The sequence below is a fragment of the Chiloscyllium punctatum genome, chromosome 50 (genome assembly GCF_047496795.1).
Source record: "Chiloscyllium punctatum isolate Juve2018m chromosome 50, sChiPun1.3, whole genome shotgun sequence".
Classification (NCBI taxonomy): domain Eukaryota; kingdom Metazoa; phylum Chordata; class Chondrichthyes; order Orectolobiformes; family Hemiscylliidae; genus Chiloscyllium; species Chiloscyllium punctatum.
Window position 1 is genome coordinate 46,840,837 of NC_092788.1, and position 21,196 is coordinate 46,862,032.

General features: G+C 42.1%; 3 non-coding genes across 3 annotated transcripts; 1 reads left to right on the plus strand and 2 right to left on the minus strand.

Annotated features, from left to right (window-relative positions):
* The first annotated feature begins 9,078 nt into the window (after positions 1-9,078).
* trnai-aau (transfer RNA isoleucine (anticodon AAU)) lies at positions 9,079-9,152 on the plus strand. Its single transcript has one exon. It is a non-coding gene; the product is annotated as a tRNA-Ile (tRNA).
* Positions 9,153-10,017: 865 nt separating this feature from the next.
* trnai-aau (transfer RNA isoleucine (anticodon AAU)) lies at positions 10,018-10,091 on the minus strand. The gene has a single exon. It is a non-coding gene; the product is annotated as a tRNA-Ile (tRNA).
* Positions 10,092-12,121: 2,030 nt separating this feature from the next.
* trnai-aau (transfer RNA isoleucine (anticodon AAU)) lies at positions 12,122-12,195 on the minus strand. The gene has a single exon. It is a non-coding gene; the product is annotated as a tRNA-Ile (tRNA).
* Positions 12,196-21,196: the final 9,001 nt, after the last annotated feature.

Consider the following 21,196-nt stretch of genomic DNA (forward strand, 5'->3'; position numbering starts at 1 on the left):
ACTCGACTGCGTTCCAAATCACCCAATAAGATGTTAGCAGGGTGAGACACTACAGTTGGAGCTCCTCTGCTCGCCAGTTCCTTTCCTTTCTGCTTTTTCAGAATTTCTTACTCTCTCAATCTCCCCTCTGCAGACTCTGACACAAGTGTCTCAACCTTGAATCATGACAATTTAAAAACAAATGTATCTACAAGAAAACCAATGGAGGAAAATATACTATTCTTGCATCAACTGCATTTTTAAACAAAAACAATCCTGCTCAATAGACACTGTCTCATTTTTTCCTTCAATTCAATCAATCAATATTTTGTCCCTCAGTTTACCGATCTTCATAAATATCCAATCAATGTCAGAGGAACGTGCTGATAAAGTATTGAACCAATTTATCTGTTTAGGTTTTAGCATTAGTTATCAAGTCATTACCATTACAATAATTGCATAATAATTGGCCTGGGTAACAAGTGTACGGAGGTTCACAATTTAATTTATTGACTTTTTGAAAAATGGTGCAATATATCCTTTTTTCAGGATTCTAACAGTAACTGTTAATGCATTTGCATGACAATAATTATAGTATGCTTTAGTTTAGTCTTGCTAACAACTACAGTGAAGTTTATATTTGAATTTAATCCCATCTTGCCTAGTACCTATACAGTAATATAAAAATCCACTTTATTTCCAATCATCACACCTACAAAAGAATCCATTATTTCTGATGCAATGCGCACAGTCAAAAATATGACTTTTGCTCATTTGAATGATCTGTGTAATTCCAGCTTTATAAATTTAGAAAATCCTAATTACTTTTCCCTGCAATAATTCCGTTCATTTCTGCAGATAGCACAGTCAAATAACAAGATGAAATTTATCATTATTCTTAAGTATGGTAATAGAGTTTTGAAAATCTATATGTTGTTAATATAAAATAATTGTTAATTTCAATCCATAGAATATAGAACAGTACAGCACAGTACAGGCCCTTTGGCCACGATGTTGTTCCGACATTTTATCCAACTCTAAGATCAAACTAACCAACATGCCCTTCATTTGCTATCATCCATGTGCCTATCCAAGAGTCGTTTAGATGTCCCTGATGGATCTGAATCTCCTACCACCACTGGCAGTGCATTCCACACACTCACCACTATCTATAATGAAAATATCTCTGACATCTCCGTACAACTTCTCCCATTCATCTTAAAATTACGCCACTTTGTAGGGAAAAGTCTTTCATTATCCACTCTATCTATGTCTCTCATCAACTTACCCAAAGCTATCAAGTAAACTATTATCCTCTTTCATTGCAATGACCAAAGCCCCAGCTCTGTCAACCTTTAGTCATAAGACATGCCTTCCAGTCCAGACAACATTTTGATAAATCTCATCTGCACTTTTTCTAAAGCTTCCACATCCTATGTCTTATGAGGTGATCAGAACAGAACACAATATTCCAAGTGTAGTCTCATCAGGGATCCATAGAGCTGCAGCATAACCTCGTGGCTCTTAAACTCAACCTCCCCATTCATGAAAGCCAACACGCTATGCACTGTCTTAATAGCCCTATCACCTTAGATGTCAGCTATGAGGGATGTATGGACATGCACCCCACGATCCTTCTGTTCCTTCTCATTGTCAAGAATCCTGTATTTAATCTGAAAAATATGAATTCAAATTTGAAATTCCAAAATGAATAATTTCACATTTTCCGAGGTTGAACTCCACCTGCCACTTCTCAGCCCAGCTCTGCATCCTGTCACTGTCCTCTTGCAACCTACAAAAGCTTTCCACACTATCCACAACTCCACCAACCCTCGTGTCATTGGCAAACTTCCTAATCCACCCTTCCACTTCCTCATCCAAGTCATTTGTAAAAATCACAAAGAGCAGAGGTCCCACAACTGATCCCTTCAGAACACCATTGGTCACCGTGCTCCAAGCTGAAAACTATCCATTTAATCTCACCCTGTCCTCTATGGGTCAACCAATTTATTATCGAACCAGGCAGGTTTCCCTATATCCCATGTCTCATTACTTTCTGAATGAGCCTACCATGGAGAACCTTATCAAACACCTTGCTAAAATCCTTATACACCACACCCACTATTCTGTCCCCACCAATGTGTTTGCCACAACCTCAAATAATTCGATAAGGTTTGTGAGGCATAACCTGCCGCTCACAAAGCCATGCTGACCATCTCTAATCAATCTATACTTTTCCAAATAATCATAAATCCTGTCTCTCAGAATTCTCTCCAAGAATTTGCCCACAACTGATGTAAGACTGACTCATCGATGATTCCCAGGATCATCTCAATTGCCTTTCTTCAATGAGGGAATAACGTTTGCCACCCTCCAATCATCTGGTATGACTCCAGTGGACAGTGAGGATGCAAAGATCATTGCCAAAACACAGTAATCACTTGCCTCCCTTCCCATAACAACCTAGGTTATATCCTTTCTGGCCCAGGGCACTTATCTATCCCCATGATTTTTACATATTTTCAGCACATTCTCTGTCTTAACATCGACCTGTTCGACCATATCAGCCTGTTTCACGTTGTCCTCACAAGGAACAAGGTCCCACTCACTTGTGAATACTGAAGCAAAGTACTCAGTAAAGACCTCCCCTACCTGCTCAGACTCCTGGCACAACTTTGCTTCACTATAAGGGGTATAAATGTGGAATTATGTCTCAGCACTGAATTAATGTAAAGATATTGCAGTGTACAATCACTCGACTACTTTGAATATTGAATGGTATTTTAACTGAGAAAACACAGTTAAATTGATTTGCTTATGTTTCACTTCATGCTAACACTTATTGTATTTAGAACCACAATAAAAGTTTCCTTTTTACATATATGAAACTTACTTAAAATTCATCGCACGTTTATGTGAAGAAAATAGAATTAGCATCTGTTTGTTCCTTCCTTTATCAATGACTGTTCATTTTGAAATTGTGGAAGTTGTACGTTGTTGACAGGAAGGGAACTTGTCTTCGGCTGAATGTTCATATTGAATGACTGATGCATTTTTAAAATTAAAGTACAATGATCACGCAGTTTTGTCAATTTGTCTTTCAAAGAATTGTCATGAGATTCTCTTTTTTAAGACTATCATTCATGTATTCTATTGTTAGTGTAAAATATTGTTTAATTTCCAGTCCATTACACACAGAAACTACCTAATTAATTCCCATTCAAATTACTACAATAAACAGCTGATTAGTTTTCATTTGAGTAACCATATTAAACATAATATTGTAGTCCTGCCGGCCTGAGTGGGAACATTATGAAAGGAGCCTGTGGAGCTGTGGCAGTGTCTCTATTACTAAACACGAGGGAAGGTTTCAAATCACACCTTCACCACAAATATATCAAGAGCTATCTGAATGGAGATTAGAGAGTACCTAAACACAGATTGAACTGCTTTTCAATCCAACATTAGATCTGTTTTTATCTATTATATCAATCATCACAAAATCTGATGCTTATTTATGTCAGGTTACCAAGAAATATGTGTTGGAAAATTCGCTTTAGCCACTTTGCTTTTACAAAAGACTTACATCTGTCCCTGTTTTCTCTGACTGGAAGAAATCTGAAGAGGATTTTCACTTTTACTAAGAAAAGGGAAGGTGTTTCCCATATAAATTAATGCTTCTTTGACGAACGCCTTTTCAGTTTATGTAAGGTTTCATAATAACGCTTTACTTTCGGATAGTGGGGAGACCTGTATCTAATTCTGTCGCTTATAAATTCCTGGAGAATATGTGAAAATGTTGCAGAATTAAAGATTACGATGTCTAAGTAATGAGATTGATCCTTTATTGCTGCAAAGGGGCAAGTCCAAAAAATTGAAACACATTAAACATTATTCTGTCGTTGTATAAATTGAAAATAAAGTTGATATCTTCTTCAGTAAACTAACAAATGCTACCACGTATTACTTGTCAGTCAGCTGAATACCTACTTTATTACTAAATGTTGTGATTCATCTATATATTACTCTGTCCTTTGATCAAAGTGAATTTGTAATTGTTGTTCAGTTTATGAATTGTCAGAAATTTGTTTTTGTTTTTCCATTCACCTGTTCATTTTGACCGTAAGATTGAAATCCTTTGGAAATATTGGAGTTTGTTCATTTAAAAATAAGGTTTGCACATCTCACTTCTTGTATTATGATTCAAGTATGTTTTCTGGTGGAATTCTAGGAAATATCAAACATTTGTTGGCTTCAAATAAGGTCTTTAACACCCAGTTACCAATCTGTTGTTAATGTTTCAGCTGTTACATTGACATTGATTAGGTACTCATTCAGAGAGATCAACTGACAATTATAAACTTGCAGGATTATTGAATTGAGAAAAAGATACAGACGTGGAAACATTTTTTAGAAGGAATTGCTTTTTCATTCAAATGTGTAGGCTGTTCAAGAATTCCATATCGCCTTCCATTGGTTTTCTTGTCGAGAACGTAAATTTATAATTCATGTGAATTTTAATGTGTTCTGTATTTTGAAATTTGTATCAGATTTAAGAAGAAAAAAAAGAGCAATTAACATCAAACGTTCAGTGAATAGAAAGCAAAGTAAATTAACTTGATAGAGGTAACTTTTAGTATTGTCTCTGAATATTTAGTCAAATATTTCTAATGGCAAGAGCATTGTGCCGGTAAAGCACAGCAGGTCAGGCAGCATTCAAGGAGAAGCAGAATCGACGTTTTGGGCATAAGCCCTTCATCAGCAATCTTTTCGATACTCCTGCTCTTTGAATGTGCCTGCACTCTTGCAACATCACAGCTTTCCTCACTTTCTCCAAATATGCTTAATCAACATGAACTGAAAATGTTCGCATCAGCAGCTGAACAATACCAAATGAACACATTTTTTGCAATATTTATAGTGAAAACCTGTTTGAGAACATGCATCAAATCAGATCGAACAACATCTCTTGCCGTTAGAACACTTGGCCGTTCATGACAAAGAATAACCATGCTTTGAACAACCAGTATGGTGTATAACGACTGAACTGAAATACCAGAGGACAACGATTGCATTTATTGAAGGGAATGATAACCAGATCCTTACTGTGATAGTGCGATTGATCTCAGAAACAATAAAATTTTACTGTGATTATTCTCTGAACAGTAATTAGATGGTCATGAGGATCTTTGTGCGACTTTATGTGCAGTGTTTTGTTTGAACATTGATTTCAGTAACATTGAGATATTTTACATATTGACAATTGACAGTTAAAGGTAAATTTTAAATGGAACAGTTAAAAAAAATTGTCAGTTTTGTTTAGCGAAACACAATTCTAAGTTTATACAATCCCTACTGTGTGTAAACAGGCCATTTGGCCCAACGAGTCGACACTGACGTTCCAAAGAATAATCCACTCAGCACCATTCTGCTCTCAGATAACTGGACACTTACCCCTGACTAATGCATATAACCTACACATCCCTGAACAGAACGTGCAGCTCAGCATGGTCAATTTACCTAACCTGCATATCTTTGGATTGTGGGAGAAAACCAGAAGGTGGCCCTGTGTATTGTTGCAAGACCATTATACCAAGTACCATCCCCAAAGGACTTAAGATATATCTCTGAGCTGCGGTACTGTCTCTGATTATCTACGTCCCACAATTTACTAAACTGCATGCATCAGCGTCTATTTCTTGCGGATTATCAGATGCAGGGTCCGTTAATAATACATATGAAATTATATTTGACAAAATCCCAATACGAAAAGAGCTAGCATCATAACTCTAAGATCCCCAGCATTCTAAAAATTCTGCTGAAGTACAATAAAACTTAATACACAATCCTACAGAAATAATCCTGCGCTTGCGTCGCCACTGTATAGTGAGTTACTCTAAGTCTCTTCAGCCTGAGTTTCAGCGGGTCTTCCGTTGATTCGGCTGTCCAGACTTCTTCCTCAACTGGAGATTTCACTGGCCCTTTGATCCGAGTGTCGTGAGTTCAGCCTTTCTCCGCTGTCCTTATTGTCGTTTCGGTAATCAAAGGATCCTGATATGGCCCTTCCCAGTCCGGCTGCAATTTAGTCTCTGTCCATGATTTTACTAAGACCCAATCTCCCGGCCGGATGGGATGAACGGTGAATTCAAGGGGTGGAGTCTGTGCCAATAACCTCAGTTTCCTGAGGAAATTCCCAACCCTTTCATTATCTCCTGTAACACTTTAGAGGTAAACTGAGTTCCTTGGTCGAAATCTATATGGTTCACTAGCCCATATCGGGGAATTATGTGCTCCAATATTGTTTTAGACACTCCACTCGCAGTGGCAGTAGCTCGGGTGTATGCCTCAACCCAACCAGATAGATGATCTACTATGACCAGTATATATTTTAGTCTTCCTACTCTGGGTAGTTCAGTATAATCTTCTTGTATCCTCTGGAAGAGTGTCAATCCCGGGTCTCTTCCTCCCGTGGTCTGTTTTCTCAAGACTTTATTATTTACCTTTCTGCATATGATACATCCCTCACATATGTGTTTAGCAATTGTATATATTCCTTTACATCCATATTCCCTAAGAACTAAAAAATACGTTGCTTGTACGGCCCAATGGATGACTTGATGTAGGACAGCCATAATTTATCGCATCATCATTTTGTTTAACATTTCCCTTCCATCAGGTAACATCCAATGCCCATCTGCTGTTTTGTTTCAGCCCCAAAATCTGTCAATTCTTTTTCAATTCTTTCAGTAAATATAAGAGCTTCCGGGGATCAGGAACAGGAGATATTAGGGAGTGAATTAGCACTCCTTGTGTGTCCAGGCCTGCTTCCTTAGCCACTTTATCGTCTAATCTATTCCCCCTAACTTCTGGTTCATTTCCTTTCTGATGACCATTTACATGCACTACCGCTATTTCTCAGGGGAGTAATAGGGATTCCTAGACCCGTTTAATCAACTCCTCGTGTGCAAATTCCCTCCCCCGGCTATTGATCAGTCCTCTTTCCTGCCATATCTTTCCGAAAGTGCCAACACCAAATACATATTTAGAGTCACTGTATGCTGCTCGCTCTTTATTTTCTAACGCCCTAAGGACACTTTCCAATGCATAGAGTTCGCAGATCTGAGCTGACCACCCATTTGGCAACCTTCCTGCCTCTACCACACCACCTTCCATCCCGTCTACAACTGCATACCCAGTATGTCTTTTCCCTTCAGTCACCCGGGATGATCCATCTATAAACAGTGAGGCTCCTGCATGAAGCGGAACATCTCTCAGGTCCAGGAAGACCTTAGTTTGGTATTCTATAACATCAAGGCAGTCGTGCCCTGGATTCTGAGGAGATTCTCCTTCCCCTTTCCAAAGAAAGGCAGCTGGATTTAAAGAATTATGCGTTACCAACACTAGATCATCCTTTTCTACTAATATTGCCTCATATTTCAGAACCCGCGAGTCTGTCAACCATCACCCAGCTTTTTAGTTTAGGATCGTTCTCACTTGGTGTGGGGTGCTTACTATTCGGGCTCCCCCAAATGTAAGCTTCCTGTTTTCCCCCACCAATAGTGCAGTGGCAGCCACAGCCTGCGCACACTCAGGCCACCCCCGGGATACTGGATCCAATAGCTTCGAAAGATATGCTACTGGCTGTTTCATTCCTCCCCACCTCTGGGTTAATACTCCCAAAGCCGTGCTCTTATTATATGGTAGCAAAGAGATGGAAAGGTTTATCTAGAGAAGGTAAGGCTGACCCGGGGGCATGGATCAGATCTCTTTTGAATTCTTAAATAGTTCTTTTTCCTCTTCTTCCCAACTCAGACACTTTGGCTCCTCCTCCAATAGTTTGAGATATAATTTATTCATCTTTTGAGCATAAGAATCAATCCACAATCTTCAATATCCCGTTAAACCCCCAAAATTATGATATTCCCGTTTATTCCTGGCAGCACATTCCCCACTATTCCCTTTAACCCTTCCAGGCTTCCCTTTCACTTCCCTCATGAACAAAATGTCCCAAGTATTTCACTTCTCAGTCCACATATTATAATTTGTTTTTTGAATCCCACGGTCCCTGCTGACCCAGGAAATTCATTTTTTTTTTCGTGGCTTCTACTACTCTTTCTCTTCTTTTTCCTGTTACTAAGAGGTCGTCTACATACTGCAACAGGGTAGTTCCCTTGGGGCTGCTAAATTTCTCCAATATTTGTTCTAGCATCTGTCCAAATAAATTTGGGGATTGCATAAACCCCTGGGGGAGCACGGTCCACTGGTATTGGTGTTTCTGTCCTTTTTTTGGGATCTTTCCATTCAAAGGCAAAAAATTCCTACTTTCCTACCAAAAGGCATCCTTTAAATCTATCACACTAAACCATTTGTGGTCATGAGGGATCGTACTTAATATCGTACAATTCAATATTCTCAACTCCTGCACCAATCGATAACTTCGATCAGATTTACGCACTGGTAGAATTAGGATATTATAAGGAGACATACTTAGCTCCAACAGGCCATCTCTCGCCCATCAATTACTGGCTGCAGTCCTCGTTTACCTTCAATGGAAATGGGATATTGTCCCTCATAATCAACATCCACTTTCCTTTTTAAACATATTTCTAAGGGACGGATCTATATTTTTCCACGATTCCCTTCTCTAGCCCATATAATAGGGTCTACCTCTCTCTCCACATCTTCTGTCAACATTGCCATTTGTACAACTAATTCTTTTTTCCTGAATTCAAATCTCCAGTCCTAAGAGGGTAGTTAAATCTCGCCATACTAAGTTCCTTCCTATATCAGGGGTATACAACTGTTCCCCTTTAACTGTATCCTTCGGGCCTTCTATCATCACAGGTTCAAACACTGGAAAAGAAAATTCTTCCCCTTGAAGCCAGGAAAGAGTAATTGACCCATTCCTACTTTCTTTGGTTTAAAATTCAGCGACGACCATGCTGCCCCCGTATCTACGAGGAAGACTGCCTCTTGCCACAGGGTCCCACCTTCAAGATTATTAAGAGTTCCTGGTGGCTCCCCAGGGCAGGAAACCCTGATACGGTGATTGTGAACACCGGCAATAGAGGCATTTGCTTTCGGCCAACTGCGGACATTGGTCGGTTAGCTCAGCTGGTTAGAGCGTGGTGCAAATAACGCCAAGAATGTGGGTTCAATCCCCACACTGACCACGTGTGGCGTTTGTGCGCTGATCCGAGCTGAGCAAACTGATGAGCGCAGCTGGTGTGATGAAAGCAAATTCCTGGATTTGCTCTCGCTCCCCACTGTCTCAATACCTTTTTCCTCTCCTCTACCCGCTTTGCTACACTTCTCCCCTGTTTTCCATTTTGACTCTGCTTCACCCATCCCTCACATATTTTGTCACATAGCGCTGGCTTCAGCCTGGGTCATTCACGCCTCTTAATCTCCCTTTCATCTCTCCATGCACTGTCATTATCACCTTTGCATCTGGAGCCTTGACTCACCTTCTCTCAGCGTGGTATAAATAGCTCCATAACACTCCCCCTTTGTTTTTATCTTTATCTTTAATCAGTTAGACTCGAAACGTCAGCTCTTTTCTCTCCTTGCAGATGGTGCCAGACCTGCTGAGATTTTCCAGCATTTTCTCGTTTGGTTTCAGATTCCAGCATCCGCAGTAATTTGCTTTTATTAATGGCTCTATGATATTGCTGGTGATATGATAACTCCAGTGTCGATGCATGAGAGGTGAGCAAGCGAACGAATTCCCTCTGGAAGTCGTGTGACAAGTATTAACAGAGATCCAGGAATATAACATGAACGAATCTTTGATTTGAAGAGAAGGCTGAACTCTGGTTCTCCTCCGAGACTGTGCCAGGTCTGCCTAATGCTGAACATATTTCATGTTTTGCATTTGTTGGTGAAAACAATTGGGACTGGTTGTGTTGCTGCAGACAACACGGGTACGGCGACCAAGTCGTGCGTCTAACCCTGTCCAATGTTTTATTGAATAGATGGCGCTTCCGGTTTCGTGGAGCACGTTGTTTAGAAACACAACAAACACGCAAGCGCTGCACGTGGTCAGTGTGGGGATCGAACCCACGACCTTGGCGCTATTAGCACCACGCTCTAACCAACTGAGCTAACCGACCAACACATGGTCCTCTCCGAAAGCAAATGCCTATATTGCCGGTGCTCACAACCACGGCTGCTGTGCAATTTCTGTTTCTAATCGATCGCACGATAGTCTGAAGTATTTCCTTTCGTTGCAAAGCTTTTCAACAAAAAAAAGCATTTACTTTTCCGAACGCGCATACTCGAGTGTGACCATTTGCTCTGATATCTAAAATTAAGCACAATGTCCGGACGCATGTAATTTCAATCGCAACGCCACCAGCTCAGCTGCAGCTTGTCACGTTGACAAATTTCGTCTGGAGAACCGTACCTTCAACGGTCGCTCACTGTTCTTCTGGACACTCACAGACCTTTGGAGTCTGGGTTATGTGCTGCTGATTAACTGCTACGAACCTTATGCCAAACGCATTTGAATTGTAATCTATCAGTGGGGTTCTTTCTGCTCCCGAACGACGCAGTTGCTTTGGTGTCAGTAACAGCTCAGAAGTCGATTGCACGTTTTGCTCAGTGACTCATGTTGCTTATGCAATCTTCGTTTGACAGCATATTTAGCAAGTCATCAGGCCCTCCTGCAGAGTTTGTCAGCGACAGGTCAGCTGCTAAAATGATTGATTCAGACAGCATGCTGCATCCTACATTTGTAAATGGAAAAGGTGCAAACGTTTACAGGCTGAACACTCACTCACTATTTCGCCTGGCGTGTCAAAGGCTGGGAGCTGATCTTACGGAGGTTTTTCAATCATGTGGGGAATGAATCGGGTAAATAGACAAGTTCCTTTCGCTCAGGTGCGGCAGTTCAGAACTAGAGGCTATAAATCTGATGTGGGAGGGTGAGAATTCGAAAGTCAGTGAGGGGCAACGGCTGCATGCAGAGGGTGGTGCGTTTCTGGAGTAAGTTACCACACGAGCTGGTGATGGATGGTATAATTCCAATGCTTTTAAGGAATCTGGGCGTGTACTTGAATAGGAAAGGTTGAGAGAGAAATGAGTCAAGTGCATGCAATCGCGGCTGGATCAGTTGAGGATATCTGTTCGGAATGGGCGAGTGTGACCGAAGACTGTGTTTTCAGTGCTATCCATATCTAATGGCTCTATGATAGTGCAGGTGAAATGATAAAAAAGATAAATTTAAAAAAGAAGTAAAATTGTCTGAAGTTGTTGAATTCAAACAACTTAAGGTAATTTTATTTCAATTATTTTATCTAACTTTTTTAGTTGTGTTTTTTTTTCACTGTTCTGTACCTCTTATTTCTTGATTGTCTCTCTATCTCTCGATCCCCACTGTCTCAATACATTTTTCCTCTCCTCTTCCCGCTTTGCTAAACTTCTCCCCTGTTTTCCATTTTGTCTCTGCTTCACCCGTCCCTCACATATTTTGTCACATAGCGCTGGCTTCAGCCTGGGTGATTCACGTCTCTTAATCTCCCTTTAATCTCTCCATGCATTGTCATTATCACCTTTGCATCTGGAGCCTTGACTCATCTTCTCTCAGCGTGGTATAAATAGCTCCATAACACTCCCCCCTTTGTTTTTATCTTTATCTTTAATCAGTTAGTCTCGAAACGTCAGCTCTTTTCTCTCCTTGCAGATGGCCTGCTGAGATTTTCCAGCATTTTCTCGTTTGGTTTCAGATTCCAGCATCCGCAGTAATTTGGTTTTATTAATGGCTCTATGATATTGCTGGTGATATGATAACTCCAGTGTCGATGCATGAGAGGTGAGCAAGCGAACGAATTCCCTCTGGAAGTCGTGTGACAAGTATTAACAGAGATCCAGGAATATAACATGAACGAATCTTTGATTTGAAGAGAAGGCTGAACTCTGGTTCTCCTCCGAGACTGTGCCAGGTCTGCCTAATGCTGAACATATTTCATGTTTTGCATTTGTTGGTGAAAACAATTGGGACTGGTTGTGTTGCTGCAGACAACACGGGTACGGCGACCAAGTCGTGCGTCTAACCCTGTCCAATGTTTTATTGAATAGATGGCGCTTCCGGTTTCGTGGAGCACGTTGTTTAGAAACACAACAAACACGCAAGCGCTGCACGTGGTCAGTGTGGGGATCGAACCCACGACCTTGGCGCTATTAGCACCACGCTCTAACCAACTGAGCTAACCGACCAACACATGGTCCTCTCCGAAAGCAAATGCCTATATTGCCGGTGCTCACAACCACGGCTGCTGTGCAATTTCTGTTTCTAATCGATCGCACGATAGTCTGAAGTATTTCCTTTCGTTGCAAAGCTTTTCAACAAAAAAAAGCATTTACTTTTCCGAACGCGCATACTCGAGTGTGACCATTTGCTCTGATATCTAAAATTAAGCACAATGTCCGGACGCATGTAATTTCAATCGCAACGCCACCAGCTCAGCTGCAGCTTGTCACGTTGACAAATTTCGTCTGGAGAACCGTACCTTCAACGGTCGCTCACTGTTCTTCTGGACACTCACAGACCTTTGGAGTCTGGGTTATGTGCTGCTGATTAACTGCTACGAACCTTATGCCAAACGCATTTGAATTGTAATCTATCAGTGGGGTTCTTTCTGCTCCCGAACGACGCAGTTGCTTTGGTGTCAGTAACAGCTCAGAAGTCGATTGCACGTTTTGCTCAGTGACTCATGTTGCTTATGCAATCTTCGTTTGACAGCATATTTAGCAAGTCATCAGGCCCTCCTGCAGAGTTTGTCAGCGACAGGTCAGCTGCTAAAATGATTGATTCAGACAGCATGCTGCATCCTACATTTGTAAATGGAAAAGGTGCAAACGTTTACAGGCTGAACACTCACTCACTATTTCGCCTGGCGTGTCAAAGGCTGGGAGCTGATCTTACGGAGGTTTTTCAATCATGTGGGGAATGAATCGGGTAAATAGACAAGTTCCTTTCGCTCAGGTGCGGCAGTTCAGAACTAGAGGCTATAAATCTGATGTGGGAGGGTGAGAATTCGAAAGTCAGTGAGGGGCAACGGCTGCATGCAGAGGGTGGTGCGTTTCTGGAGTAAGTTACCACACGAGCTGGTGATGGATGGTATAATTCCAATGCTTTTAAGGAATCTGGGCGTGTACTTGAATAGGAAAGGTTGAGAGAGAAATGAGTCAAGTGCATGCAATCGCGGCTGGATCAGTTGAGGATATCTGTTCGGAATGGGCGAGTGTGACCGAAGACTGTGTTTTCAGTGCTATCCATATCTAATGGCTCTATGATAGTGCAGGTGAAATGATAAAAAAGATAAATTTAAAAAAGAAGTAAAATTGTCTGAAGTTGTTGAATTCAAACAACTTAAGGTAATTTTATTTCAATTATTTTATCTAACTTTTTTAGTTGTGTTTTTTTTTCACTGTTCTGTACCTCTTATTTCTTGATTGTCTCTCTATCTCTCGATCCCCACTGTCTCAATACATTTTTCCTCTCCTCTTCCCGCTTTGCTAAACTTCTCCCCTGTTTTCCATTTTGTCTCTGCTTCACCCGTCCCTCACATATTTTGTCACATAGCGCTGGCTTCAGCCTGGGTGATTCACGTCTCTTAATCTCCCTTTAATCTCTCCATGCATTGTCATTATCACCTTTGCATCTGGAGCCTTGACTCATCTTCTCTCAGCGTGGTATAAATAGCTCCATAACACTCCCCCCTTTGTTTTTATCTTTATCTTTAATCAGTTAGTCTCGAAACGTCAGCTCTTTTCTCTCCTTGCAGATGGCCTGCTGAGATTTTCCAGCATTTTCTCGTTTGGTTTCAGATTCCAGCATCCGCAGTAATTTGGTTTTATTAATGGCTCTATGATATTGCTGGTGATATGATAACTCCAGTGTCGATGCATGAGAGGTGAGCAAGCGAACGAATTCCCTCTGGAAGTCGTGTGACAAGTATTAACAGAGATCCAGGAATATAACATGAACGAATCTTTGATTTGAAGAGAAGGCTGAACTCTGGTTCTCCTCCGAGACTGTGCCAGGTCTGCCGAATACTGCACATATTTCATGTTTTGCATTTGTTGGTGAAAACAATTGAGACTGGTTGTGTTGCTGCAGACAACACGGGTACGGCGATCAAGTCGTGCGTCTAACCCTGTCCAATGTTTTATTAAATAGATGGCGCTTCCGGCTTCGGGGAGCACGTTGTTGGGAAACACAACAAACACGCAAGCACTGCACGTGGTCAGTGTGGGGATCGAACCGACGACCTTGGCGTTATTGGCACCACGCTCCAACCAGCTGAGCGAACCGACCAACGCGTGGAGTCCCGCGAAAGCAAATGCCTATATTGCCGGTGCTCACAACCAAGGCTGCTGTGCATTTTCTGCTTCTCATCGATTGCACGATAGTCTGAAGTATTTCCTTTCGTTGCAAAGCTTTTCAACAAAAAAATGCCTAAGCACAATGTCCGGACGCATGCAATTTCAGTTGCAACGCCACCAGCTCATGTGCAGCTTGTCACGTTGACAAATTTCGTCTGGAGAAACGTACCTTCAACGATCGCTCACTGTTCTTCTGGATGTATAATGTGGCTACAGGGATGTTGCAGGAGGCAGGGTTTCGGGTTTTTGGATAATTGGAGCTACTTCTGGAATGGGACCTAGACAAGCTGAATGGTCATCATCTAAACCAGAGGGGTACCAACATCTGGGGCGGGGGGGTGTGTTGGGGGGGATTCGCTAAAGCTATTACGGTGGATTTAAACTCATGCAGCAGGGGGTTGGGAACCAAAATTGTCGGATAGGTACAGAAGAGGATGAGAGTCGGGAGTTCCAAAATCAAGTATCTGACACTGGCAAGCGAAAACTTGGATTGAAGTGTATGTACTTCAACGTGAGGAGCATCCGAAATAAAGTGGGTGAACTGTTAGCATGGGTTGGTACCAGGGACTTCGATGTTGTGGCCATTACAAAGAAATGTATAGAGCAGGGACAGGAATGGCTGTTGCAGGTTCCGCAATTCAGATTATTCAGTAAGAACAGAGAAGATGGGAAATGATGGGGGAGGTGTGGCATTGTTGATCAGGGACAATATTGCATTTGTAGAAAGGATGTTTGTGGACTCGTTAATTGAGGTAGTATGGGCTGAGGGTAGACACAGGAAAGGAGAAGTCACCATGCTGGGAGTTTTCTATAGGCCTCCGAATAGTCCCAGAGCTGTAGAGGAAAGGATAGCAAAGACGATTCTCGGTAGGAGTAAGAGAGGCAGTGTAGTTGTCATGGGGGACTACATCTATCCAAATATTGACTGGGATCACGATAGTACGAGTACGATAGATGTGTCAGTTTTTGTCCAGTGTGTGCAGGAGGGCTTCCTGACACAGTATGTAGACAGGCCTACAAGGAGCAAAGCCACTTTAGATTTATTACTGGGTAACGATCCTGGTCAGGTGTTTGATTTGGAAGTAGATGAGCACAATGGAGATAGCGATCACAATTCTGTCAGGTTTACTTTTGTGATGGAAAGGATAGGTGTACTCCACCAAGAATGAGTTACACTTGGGGGAAGGGAAATTACGATGCAATTACGAAAGATTTCGGAAGCGTAGAATGGGGAAGGAAACTGCAGGGGATGAGCACATTAAAAATGTGTAGCTTATTCAAGGAAAAGCTCCTGTGTGTCCTAGATAAGTATGTACCTGTCAGGCAGGGAGGAAGATATAGAACGCGTGAGCCGTGGTTTACTAAGGAAGTGGAATCCCTGGTCAAGACTAAAAAGAAGGCTTATATTAGGACAAAATGTGAAAACTCAGGGCTCTTGAGGGTTCCAAGGAAATCAGGAAAGACCTAAAAAGAGAGCTCAGATGAGCCAGGAGGAGATATGAGAAGTTGTTGGTGGATAGGATCAGGGTTAACCCTAAGGCTTTCCACAGGTATGTCAGGAATAAAAGAATGACGAGAGTTAAATTAGGGCCAATCAAGGATAACAGTGGAAAGTTGTGTGTGGAGTCAGAGGAGATAGGGGAAACACTAAATAAATATTTTTCGACATTGTTCACTCCAGAAAATTAAAATGTTGGCGAGGAAGATACAGAGATACTTGTATCTAGACTGGAAGAGATTGAGGTTCACAGGAAGAGGTATTAGAAATACTGCAGAGTGTGAAAATAGACAAGTTCCCTGAGCCGGCTGGGATCTATCCTAGGATCATCTGGGAAGGAATGGAAGAGATTGCTGAGCCTTTGGCATTGATCTTCAAATCATCATTATCTACAGGAATAGTGCTTGAGGACTGGAGGATAGCAAATGTGGTTCCCTTGTTCAAAAAGGGTAGTAGAGACAACCCTGGTAATTACAGACCAGTGAGCCTCACTTCAGTTGTTGGTAAAGTGTTGGCAGAGGTGATAAGAGATAGGATTTATGACCATCTAGAGAAGAATAATCTGATCAGGGACAGCGAAGGGTCGGTCGTGCCTAACGAATCTTATTGACTTTTTTGACAAAGTAACCAAACAGGTAGATGAGAGTGAAACAGTTGATGTGGTGGAAATGGATTTCAGCAAGGCGTTCGATAAGGTTCCCCCAGTAGACTATTATACAAAATGTGGAGGCATGGGATTGTGGGACACATAGCAGTTATTGGTTAGCTGAAAGAAAACAGAGGGTTGTAGTTGATGGGGCATGTTCATCTTGGTGTCCAGTTACTAGCAGCGTAGCGCAAGAGTCGGTGTTGGGTCCACTGCTCTTCATCATTTTTATAAATGACCTGGATGAGGGTTTAGAAGGGAGGGTTAGTAAGTTTGCGGATGACAATAAGGTCGGTGGAGTTGTGGATAGTGATGAAGGATGTAGTAGGTTGCAGAGAGACATAGATAGGATGCAGATCTGGGCTGAGAGTTGGCAAATGGAGTTTAATGTGGACAAGTGTGAGGTGATACACTTTGGACGGAGTAATCGGAATTCAAAGTACTGAACTCATGGTAAGATTCTTGGTAGTGCAGCTGAGCAGAAAGATCTCGGTGTCCATGTACACAGATCCCTGAAAGTTGCCACCCAGATTGACAGGGTTGTAAGAAGGCATACAGTGTTTTGGCCTTTAGAGGGATTAAGTTCTGGAACTAGGAGGTTATGCTACAGCTGTACAAAGCTCTGGTATGGCCACACATGGAGTTTTTTGTACAGTTCTGGTCACCGCACTATAAGAAAGATGTGGAAGCTTTGGAAAGTGTGCAGAGGAGATTTAATAGGATGTTGCCTGGAATAGAAGGAATGTCTTACGAGGAAAATCTGAGGGCCTTGACACTGTTCTCATTAGACAGAAGAAGGTTGAGAGGTGACTCAATAGAGACATACCAGATAATCAGAAGGTTACATTGGGTGGACAGGGAAAGCCTTGTTCCAAGTATGGGAACGGTAAACACAACGGGACACAACTTCAAAGTGAGGAGAGATAGGTAAAAGACAGATGTCAGAGGTAGTTTCTTTATTCAGAGTAGTAAGGGTATGGAATGCATTGCCTGCAAAGATTGTAGTTTCACCAATTTTATGTGCATTTAAGTCGTCTTTGGACAGGCATATGGATGTACATGGAATAGTGCAGGTGGGATGGGCTTCAGATTAGTATGACAGGGCCGATGGGCCTGTACTGCGCTATAATGTTCTATGTTCTATGGGTAGGGAGATAGATGGTGTCAACTTGCAAAATGTCCATATTACAGAGGATAAGGTGCTGGATGTCTTGAAACGCAGAAGGGTGAATAAATTCGCAGGACCTTATCAATCTTAGAATCATAGAGATGTACAGCATGGAAAAAGATCATTTCGTCCAACCCGTCTATGCCGACCAGATATCCCAACCGAATCTAGTCCCACCTGCCAGCACCTGGCCCATATTCATCCAAACCCTTCCTATCCATATATGCAACCAAATGCCTCTTAAATGTTGCACTTGTACCAACCTCCACTACTTCCTCTGGCAGTTCATTCCATACACGTACCACGCTCTGTGTGAAAATGTTGCCCCTTAGGTCTCTTTTATATCTTTCCCCTCTCACCCTAAACCTACGCTCTCTCGTTCTTGATTCCCCCACCCCAGGGAAAAGACTTTGTCTAACCTGTCCATGCCCCTCACAATTTCGTAAACCTATATAAGGCCACCCCTCAGCCTCCGACTCTCCAGAGAAAACAGACCCAGCCTTTCCAGTCTCTCCCTATAGCTCAAAACCTCCAACCCTGGCAACATCCTTGTAAATCTTTTCTGAACTCTTTCAAGTATCGCAACATCTTTCTGATAGGAAGGAGACCAGAATTAAATACAATATTCCAAATGTTCCCTAACCAATGTCCAGTACAGCCGCAACATGACCTCCCATCTCCTGCACTCAGTACTCTGACCAATAAAGGAAAGCATACCAAACGCATTCTTCACTATCCTATCTACCTGTGGCTCCACTTTCAAGGAGCTATGAACCTGCATTCCAAGGTTCTTGGTTCAGCAACACTCCCTAGGGCCTTACCAGGACCTGATCAGGTGTACCTTAAGCCTCTGTCAGAAGCTAGAGAAGTGATTGCTGTGCCCCGTGCTGAAATATTAGTATAATTGATAGTCACAGATGAGGTGCCAGAAAACTGGAGGTTGGCTAACGTGGTGCCACTGTTTAAGCAAGATGGTAAGGAAAAGCCAAAGAACTACAGACCGGTTCGCCTGATGTCAGTGGAGGGCACGTTGAAGGAGGGAATCATGAGGGACAGAATTTGCATGTATTTGAAAAGGGAGTTTCTAATTTGGGATAGTCAGCATTGCTTTGCGGGTGGGAAATCATGTCCCAAGAAATTGATTGCGGTGTTTGAAGAAGTAACAAAAAGGATTGATGAGGTCAGAGCTATCGATATGAGCGATATAAGTTCAATAAGGTGTTTGAAAAGTTTCCACATGGGAGATTGGTGAGCAAGGTTAAATTTAATGGAATACAGGGAAAACCATCCATTTGGAACTGGCTCAAATGTAGAAAACAGAGGGTGGTGGTGGATGGTTGTTTTTCAGACTGGAGGCCCGTGACTAGTGGAGTGCCACAAGGATCGGTGCTGGATCCACTATTTTTGTCATTTATATAAATGATCTGGATGTGAATATAGGAGGTGGAAAGTGTAAGTTTGCAGATGACATCAAATTTGGAGGTGTTGTAGATAGCGAAGAATGTTACCTCAGATTACAACGGGATCTGGATCAAATGGGCCAATGGGCTGAGGTGTGGCAGATGGAGATTAATTTAGATAAATGTGAGGTGCGGCACTTTGGGAAAGCAAATCTCAGCAGGATTTATGTACTTAATGGTATGTTCCTGGTGAGTGTTGCTCAACAAAGAAACTTTGGAATGCAGGTTCATAGCTCCTTGTAAGTGGATTCGCAGGTCGATAGGATAATGAAGAAGGTGTTTGGTATGGTTGCGTTTACTGATCAGAGCATTATGTAGAGGAGTTGGGAGGTCATGTTCTGGCTGCACTGGACATTGGATGAGCCACTTGTGGAATATTGCATGCAGTTCCTGTCTCCTCCTGATCGGAAGGATGTTGTGTAAATTGAAAGGTTTCAGAAAAGATTTACAGGGATGTTGCCAGGATTGGAGGATTTGAGCTACAGGGAGAGGTTAAAATGTTTGGAGATATTTGAGCCTGAGGGGAGACCATATGGAGGTTTATAAGAGAGTTATGGATAGGTTTAACAGCCACGGTCTTTTCCCTGAGATAGTGGAGTCCAGAACCGGGCAACCTGTTCATGTTGAGAAGGGAAAAATATGAAAAAAACCTAAGGGACAACTTTTACAGGCAGAGGGTGATGTATGTATGGAATGAACTGCTAGAGGAAGTGGTGGAGGTTGGTGCAATTACTGCATTTGGAAGGCATCTGGATGGGTGTGCGAAGAGGAAGAATTGAGAGAGATTTGGGCCAAGTGCTGGCAAATAAGACGAGATTATGTTAGGATATGTGGGTGACATGGATGAATTGGACCGAAGGCTCTGTTTCTGTGCTGTACATCTCTATGACTGTAAAAGTTTTCCACTGTCCATTTACAGCCATACATTTCACTGTTTCCCCTGTTTACCTTGGTCAGTTCCCCTCTCAAACACACATAAATGGTTTTGGTTGTGGTTGTAGGGTGTGCTTTATGGTCACTTTAAAAATCCATTATCTTGCTGACTTCCACTACACTACAATTTCCCAGAGTATATCTCATTGTAATAATACTCCTTCACTCAGCGTCATCACCCAACGGTCGATCTGAGATCGTCACCTCCCTGGCCGTTTGCACAATATGTTATTCAAAGAAACACTGACAAAAACATTCCAAAGATTGAAGTTTCCCAAAATTATCACAGTGCCTTTGCATTACACAGGAATTCATTCGAACTTGTAACAGTGTTGAGCAATGAAATGCTGCTAGGCATCCTAAAAAAACATTCTCCTGCTTGTGTTTTTGACATGTGTTGCCCGGAATTTGCATTCAGGCCGATTTAGCTGCATAATCTAAGACCAAATGCTTTCTCTGTAATCCCTTTGTTACCCATTACTATCAGGGTTACCCATCCTGCACTCCCATTCTGCCTGAGACCCCTCAAGGATGAGTGGAATTGAATATTTAGGTTCCACCTTTTGTTTCTCCAAATATTTTGGTGACCAAATCTTATTTATCTGTGTGTCACAAGTCCATCCACCTTATTGAAGATACTTTGTCCATTCCAAAGAAAGAACATTGTTATTGACTTTTTCCCAGAATTTCCTGTCACAGCCTAATTCACTGATGTAGTTTTAGTTAAACTCTGCCCTATCCTGTTCCTTTCTGGTTGGCTTCAGCTACATTCCATGCTGTTGCGATGCTTCACCCCTTTTCTATTTGGATTTGGAAAGTTCCTTCCACCTGAACCCTGTCCCTGCATCCTTCATCTCAGTTTAAAGCCCTGTCCATAAACCTACCGAAATCATTCCCCAGGACATTGCTCCCAGCAGCGTTGTTTTTTTTAATTCACATGGGGGATGTTACTCTCTATGGCTGGCCAGCATGTATTTCCCACCCCGAGCTGCCCTTGAGCTGGGTGGCTTGCTGGATTATTTCAGGGGGCAGTTGAGAGTCAACCTCCTTGCTCTGCGTCTGGAGTCACATGTCGGTCAGACCTGCTGTCGATAACAGCTGACGTCCTTCTTTAAAGGATATTA